Raw genomic sequence first — 8,855 nt, 5'->3', positions numbered from 1 at the left:
ACAGTTTTGGAAAGGGTGTATATCAAACAATTTCAATTCTTTTCTTCAAATGACAATTCAATTTTGACACTGGCTTTTAAGATTGCAAATCCTCTTTTCTGACATGTGTCAAGCATTTTGATTTAAAATATCACAATAAATGTATATACACTCGGCAAGTATAGGAACTATTTTGTTTAAGAGCACTACTTTGTTGTCCTACCGATTCTAAAAATAGTTGAAGGGATGTACCCAATATAAAACACTTTTGGAACTTTTTCCGCAATTTATCAAAAGCATGAACATTCATCAGTTCTTCTGCATATTCAATTACAGGAAATATAGAGCGTAATCTTGCGTCAACACCGTTTTCACACATATAACCGTTCAAATTATTATGTACATCATACAATGATATTTAAATGGAGTTTGAGCAAGCATGCCTTGGATGTTTCCTTTTTTAAAAAAACTGATTTAACATTTTTGGCTAAAACACGTACTTTTATGATAGTAGCTTATATTATATTTATGTATCATATATCTATCAAGAGATGGATCAGACGATTACTTTTTATAAATTAACTTAAATTAGATACCTTAAAACTTTTTAGCAAGTTTTTCAAGCTCTATTTATAACTTTGAATGTAGGGGCATACAAACACTTAATACACCCATAATATTTTTTATTGTTCCTTTAATTTGTAATTATATTATTATATGTCATAATATTTTTAAGTTGGTTATTTTGCTTAACAATATTTATGCTCATCACTGAGAGCGAAATAAAATGTCTTCAAGACACATCTCAAAACTGGAACATACGCATGAAAGATAATGATCCAATTTTATCTGTCGGAAACTTGATACAAGTAAATTTTTAACAAAAAAACTCTTTCCATCCTAAAAATCCCGGAAAATAGCTTCCTAATTTGTTTATTTGCTGGAATAACCATGCTTAGAATCATAAGAAAGAGTTCTGTAAAACATTATATATATATATAGTATTTATAATTGTATCTTTTTAAAGCATAAATATACGTAAATATGAATTAACACATGGTATATATGCATACATGTAGATTTCAAAATGTAAAACAAGCATTCTGAGAGAATTGCATAAGCAATACACGTCCCCTACCGGTTTGTATTATTGTATGAAAGCTTCGAAGCACACAAGTATTTTAGAGCTATTGTAAACGAGATGTCATGCTTTAATCAGAGATCAAAGAACAGAGGAAATTAAAACTATATATAATTGATATAGAAATTAAATACAAAATTGGTAAAATAATACTCTTTATTTCATCTCCTGAAATTTCGCCAAGTCTATTCTGTATTCGCTGGTAGAACTTTGTGAAAACAATGCACTGTTATGCACAATATCATTTCTAACCGTCTTCTGTACCCCGAATCAAACCAAACAGTTAAACAGCCCAAACCGACAACGAACCCGATTGTAATAATACAAAAAAATCCCTGCCGATTAAATTTTCAACACAATGCTTGACACTATCTTACAGAATTTATTTGTTTGTTAGAAATGATAAAAGGAATGGTACAAGTAACGCACGATATTATTACTGACTACATACTGGCTTCGTTTATTCAATACACACCGAACCCGATAACGAACCCGAACATTAAAAAATTGGAATGTAAAAAATTAATTTTCTCGAAAATATGTCAATCAGACGCTACAAAAGTGTAAACTTGATCTGTAGTTTGACATTTTGAAGCTGTTCAGCAAGTTTCATATTATTCCTAAAATGCATAAAGAAAAGTGTGGAAAACTGAAGTGGGACAGACAGACGGACGGACGGACGGACAGACGGACTGACGGACGCAGAGGAAAGCTATAGTCCCCTCCGGTGAAACCGGTAGGGGACTAATTAAAACAGGGGGATAATATTCAGTGATTGGTATAATGTTCGTATCAATATATACAAATATATAAATCAAAATAATTTTTGAAATTTATATGCATCTACAAATATATAGGGAAAAGGGAAAAAAAAAGTAATACAATTACAGTTGGTCTGCTAGTGTTTTCAAAATTTTGTAACTGAATTTTAACACTTTTTGCACTCACATACACTGTAATAAAGTAATAATGATAAAGAGATAAATTTCAGAGTATTTAAAAGCGCATTCTCGTTTGGAATTTCGTTTTGTAGTCTACACTTTTTATATTTATATATTTTGTACTCCACGAAAGATATGACATTATTGAAAATTTTTGTTGTGTCTGTAAACTCGTTAAAAACATAATGCAATTGTTCTCCATGTTATAGTCAACTTAAATATTCCTGATACTTTTTCTAATATTCTTTTTGTTTCAGAAAATCCATAAATCAAATGTTTAATATTTTCAGTTTGTTCACAACTTATACAGTTTTTTCCAACATCTTTATTCCATTTTTTAACATTATAATTGCAGTTCAGCTGATTGTGTTGAAGTTTATAGTTAAATTCTGCTATTTGCTTCTCAAATGCATTTATTATCTGAGCCGTGTATAAATTGTTCCACTGATCATTATACCCGCACTTTCTAAAAAAAAGTTCGGGTATATTGTTGTTACCCTGTTCCGTCCGTCCGTCCGTCCGTCTGTCACGTTTTACTTTCTCAAACTGCTCTTACATCTTATAAACCAGCAAACTGAACTCTTGGAGTTTAATTTTGGGTATCATGTTGTTTTGTAAAAAGGTTTCAAAAATTCTCTGTTAGTCCTGGGGGTCAAATAATTGGTAAAAAATGACGTTTTTTCACAAAAAACCTTCTTCCTCGAACTCCTCCTACATTTTCAACAGTAGACAAATCATCTTTTGGAATATGTTTTAGGGTATCCTATAGATGTGCAATAAGGTTTCGGAATTTTTCAATTTGGTCATGGGGGTCATTTAATGGCTGAAAAATGACGGGTTTTTTTACAAAAAAAACTGGTTTCAAAAACGTCATTTTTTTTGGTCAGTAGCCAAATGATCTTTTAGAATATGATTGGGGGTCATATTGAAGTGTGATCAGGTTCCAGAATTTTTTTTATTAAGAGGATCATTGGGCAACAAAAAATGACGGTTTTTTGCAAAAAAAGTATGGTTCCCAGAACTCCTCTTACAACTTTTGGAGTAGCTACGTCATCTCTTGGGATATAATTGGGGCTGTTCTATAGATGTGCAATAAGGTTTTAAAAATTTAAATTTCATCCAGGGAGTCAAAAAGTAGCAGAAAATTGATGTTTATCACTAAAAAAAAAAACATAGATCCAAGAGCTCCTCTTATGATTTAATGGATAAACACATCATATCTTGGGATATGATAGGGAATGTTCTATAGATGTGCAGTAAGCTTTAAAAAATTTAAATTTCATCCAAAAAGTAGCAGAAAATTGACGTTTATCACTTCAAAGAAACATAGATCCTAGAACTCCCTTTATGATTAAATGGATAGACACATCATATCTTGGGATATGATAGAAACTGTCCCAGAGATGTGCATTACATTACATTAGGGTTTTGAAAAATTAAATTTAACCCTGGGGCCCATTACCTACATACCTACATACCTTTTGATGCCCTTTAAAAATCAAGAATATATATGGTTAAGGGGTGGGGATCTCAACAGTTTTCGAGATATTTGTGCACTTCCTGTTTGAAAGGGGGGTCTTGACCACCCCCAGGGCCCATGACCTACATACCGTTTGATGCCCATTGACACAAGGAACAAGAATATATATGGTTTAAGGGTGGGGATCTCAACTGTTTTGAAGATATTAAGGGACTTGCTGTTTGAGGGGGTCAAGACACCCACAAGGCCCATGACCTACATAACATTTGATGCCCCTTGACATCAAAAACATGAATATATATGGTTTAGGGGTCATGATTATAACAGTTTCTGAGATATATGGTAATTTCCAATTCCTGGGGGATGGGGGTCAGATGTAATAAACCCTATGTATTGCCAGTAACAGTCAATATATGATTATGAAAACCCTATATTATTATCTTTGTCCGTTTTCAAGTTACCATTTACAATAGAGTCTACGATTCTTCCTACAAGGTTCAATGTTAGACCCCACACCCTTTTGACCCCCCCCCCCGAAAAGTGGTTGTCTATCGTCTAACCAAAAATGAGAAAAATTAAACCAGGGTGCACAACTAGATATGCAGGCCTATTATATCCTAGAGTTTTGTACAATTCTGTTCAGCCATCTCTCAGAAACAAGTTAAGAGCAGGAAAGAAGAAAAAGAAGAAGACGAAGAATAATAATACATGTATTAAGAAGCGTACAAAAACAATAAGTCTCCAAATTTCATTCGGGAGACTTAATAATAAAGATTAAATAGAGATAGGATCATCAAACATAAAAAAAAATTAAAGATAATTGACAATTTCTGATTCTAAGGGGGTCAGGATGACCCCTTAGGGTCATGGCTTACATGCCATAATGATATGATTCGCAATGACCTAAGGAGGAATAATATCTTTGGATTAAGGTGGGGATCTCAATGGTTTTTATGATATTTGATAATTTCAGGAAGAGCACTTGGGATCCTGACCTACATACCATCTGAAATGCCTTGAACAAAGAAACAATAATATAATATGTACATGATATATGATTCAATTTAAGAACCTAGATATATATCAATCATCTATGTTTTGTAATACTTCCTATGTATATATACATGTATTAGTTTGTGTTTTGTTCTATACTATTCATGTTCATGACTGAGTATGGCTTAGTCTTATTTTATATTACATTAAAAAATTGTCAAATATATGACTTGGAACCCCCATCCCCAAAGAAACTCAAATATAAACTGCCCCCCCCCCTTAATTGTCAAATGATCTATTAAAATCAAAATATATTTTGGGTGTCTAAAAACTTTTATAAACTGGTAAAAAATGTTATTCTTAAAAAAATTGCATTTCACCTTGCATATTTGACAAATGATCTATTGAGATATGATCAGAGGTCATATTTCTACCTTGGGATCAATAAGTTGTATTCATTGACAAGTTAAAATTAATAACAATAAATGATTCAAATTATAAATGTTCATACTCCACATTCACTCCCCCCCCCCAATCTATCCTGGTTCTAAAGATTCAGTCTTCTTAATACATTCTTACATGTGTACAGTAGCAAATTTTAAATCATTTATTGATTGCTTTTTCTCTCCTGATGCACATTAACATTTTGGAAATTGCTTAATTCAATTTTTTATATTTATAAACAAAATGTTATATGCATGTGTATTCGCCTATTTGGGGCAATTGTAAAGTCTCCTAAACGAAGCAGTGACATTATTAGGCTAGGAATCATCCACATGGATCAAACACTACTGTAACATATGAATAAGATAATTCTAGTTCTAGAATGTCATGGTGTCTCCAAGGGGGCATAATCTATATACAATTTTACGCGCATTGACACAAAGAGCAAGTTAATAACTGTTTTATATTTTACAGTTAAAGTTTTTTAAAGCGTTTAAGCCCAGCTAACACGATTGTTAGTTCCTTACATTATGAATTTATTATCTTTATTAAATTTATATTTTAAATTCATTATCTTTATTGAATTTACATTTTGAATTTATTATCTTTATTAAATTATACATTTTGAATGTATTACCTTTATTAAATTTATATTTTGAATTTATTTTCTTAAATTCAACTTTTTTCTGTACAGTATATAAATTAGCAAACAATGCACAATGAGACCGGTGTTGCTCTTCCTTCATCCATGACAAAACATTACTTCTTGGCATAAAATAAACACTGTTGATATAATTTTTATCTTTATACCTTGATGAAATTCAGCATCGTAGTTTACATAATCATAGTGTGTATAGCTGGAAGGAAGATATGCTATGACAAAGGCAGTTGATATCAAAAGAGATCAATTTTGGAATAAGTCTTTTATATCTGTGCCTTCCTTAAAATCATTAATTGGCAAAAACCTTACTTACAATGAAAATGTTGCCATGATTTCAAAAAGAATCTATTAACAGAATACAGCGTACAACAGCAAGTCATTTTTTGTTTAGATAGAGGCCTTTATTATTTTTTTGGGCACTTAAATATCTAGAACTTGCAATTAGGTCCCATATTTTTTTTAAAATCGCAAATATATCAAATTTGTAGTACTTGGATATACATAAGTGATACATGCAACAAGTGATGGCTGGAGTCCGACCTTCTTCCTGTTGTAATTAATTCCAGAACGAAGAAAGGAGGGACTTTCCATTTTTGATAATCAAGGTTTGTAGTTCAGAAGAAAAAAAATGATTTAAATTCAGACCGATAATATGTTTTTTTATTAGTATGGTCAATATGAATTCTGTTGATAATCAGTTAAGTTGTAATTTTGTTTAGTAGTCTGGATGGTAAACAAATTGATTATCATATTTGTCTTAGATTTGGCAAGTGATTTTTTTTTTACCAAAACTAACATTTAGAAAACAAACCTGATCTCGACTCGTATATATAAAAGGATTTGTCCGCCATATTTTCGAAAGTTGGTTCAATCAACTCTCCTATACTGTGGCAAAACGGAAGAGAAACAGAGTTTAAACCTATGCACAAATCATCATCGCTGAAAAGACTCAGTTGAAAATAAGCGATAGATTCGATGAAAAGTATTCAGAAGCAAGGTTTTTAAAGGTAACTTATTTATGAATGCCTTGAAAATGGTAAGATTTAAAATGGTACAAACATTTAAGATATTTTTGTAGTCGGATGTATTCATACGCCAGTTGTTTGCTGTCACAGTCGTAACTACTCGGACATTTCAGCTAGCTAACACTATGACCGAGAAATACGATTTTTTGTTTACAATTTTCCAGAAATATTTCGTTTACTGTCACACAACACAGCGTCGCAGAGTGGCGTTCATTCTATTTTCAAATGTTACACAACATGATTCATATGGTTTTTTTCGTCCATACTTGTAACTCGGAATTCTTGTATAAAAAGCCAATTAATTTATATCAGAAGAAAATGTGGGTAATGTAATACGGCTGGGAAACTATTGTAGATTCCCTATTTTACGCGAGTCAAATCGCGAGAACATAAAATCGCAAATGCCGAAATTTCATCATAGTTTCATGTAGTTTACATGTCTCCCAAAATTAAAAGCGAAATTTTAGAATTTGCGAGACGGGTTCGTCGCGATTTTACGCGGATATTAATTCCTCGCGTTTCATTAGGAATTTACAGTACTTGTCATGCGAAATTACATATTCTTAATTTTGAAATAGATATAATAAAAAAAATTAACTCCAGCCAGTACTTTCCGCACTGTGATTGTTTTATAGCCGCTCCTCTTCAACCCCTTTACAGTCAATTCAAGAATATCTTTTACAACATACACCATAGCATAGCATATCATTAAAATCTCATAGCATAGCATTGGAATCTTATACCATAACATACAATCTCATTGATTCTCATTTGTCATGTCATACCATAGCATATCATTGCATAGGATACAGAATGATTTCAATTCGGTTTTAAATGCTTTTATTTCAGATAGCATGGCATACAAATCTCATAGCATTGCATTGAAATCTCATAGCATTTCATTAAAATACCATGCCATAGAATAGCATAAATTTGTTAAAGATATGAATGAAATTATTTTACATATATAAGCCGCAGACCTCTAAACATTTTAATATAGTTTGTTTTAGAGGTGTAACATGTGTGGACGTACATTTAACATTGTCGTGTAACTCAGTCTTGATGAAATACTCAAATTTTACGAACTTTTTCCAGTCATAGAGAAAAACTACGTCTAATATACTGGTAAATACCACATTATCAACAAACAGAAAAGTCCACATATATGTATAACGATCGATGAATAAACTCTAACAAAATCTTATGTAGAGAAGGTAGGATATAAAACAATTAGCCATTAGTTGCACTTATACATAAACAAATTGATTGCTTTCCTACCTGAAAACATTCGTAAATCCATTGGGAAAGCCAATGTATTATTACTTTACAATTAAGAAGTCACTGATGCCCCGATTCCCAAACCTTTTCATTTAGTTTTTAATTCCAGTTAACCTGACTTTACACCTAGTCGTGATCGCTCGCTTGACACCGGCAATTTGCACAATCTTATTTTTCTAGTTATATACAGTGCATAATATTATAACATTTAAAACCTTAAAACCTGTTAAGAGATTGTTTAATACCAATAACGACATTGAACACAATAAACAATACAGTTAAAGCAATATGAGCTGCAATTTTCATGATGAAATTTGTTTTAACCAAAATGGTATTTTCTTCTAAAATAACAAAAATATCATGGTATTTAAATTTCTTTTCGTCAAACTTTTGTGAAAAAGGCCTTTAAGGAGGCTTAATTGAAGCGAAATTGAATTATTGTCGTCCTGAACAAAAATTGATTTGCTATATGTTCCTTAGAAGAAATATCTTTCCTCTAACAAAAACTAATGATTTTTTCCATCCTTATTCATCATAAAAGTTTAAGTTACATGCATGCATACTTAGTATACTAGCAAGTTTTTACAGCAAAATAAAATTCTAAAAAATACAGCTCATATTGCTTTAAATAAATGTTGTCGTTGTGCTTATACGACCCTATGATAAAATGAAGCTATGTATAAATGCGCTATAAAAAATCAATATAATAAAATTAAATAATGTAAAGTTTATAGAAGTATGCTGTCCTTGGGGTTAAAATGAAGTCATTTAACGAAATTACGTCTGAAATACCCAAATAAATAGCCACATTTAGAGCATTTTGATATTTAAGGTGACCTTTGCTATAAACCAGATTATATCATACAGTATAAGTGTAGCACGTTTCACAAATAGGGTAAAAAATATAACTAGT

Source organism: Magallana gigas, chromosome 9 (genome assembly GCF_963853765.1).
Source record: "Magallana gigas chromosome 9, xbMagGiga1.1, whole genome shotgun sequence".
NCBI classification, from domain to species: domain Eukaryota; kingdom Metazoa; phylum Mollusca; class Bivalvia; order Ostreida; family Ostreidae; genus Magallana; species Magallana gigas.
This window is presented reverse-complemented; position numbering follows the sequence as displayed.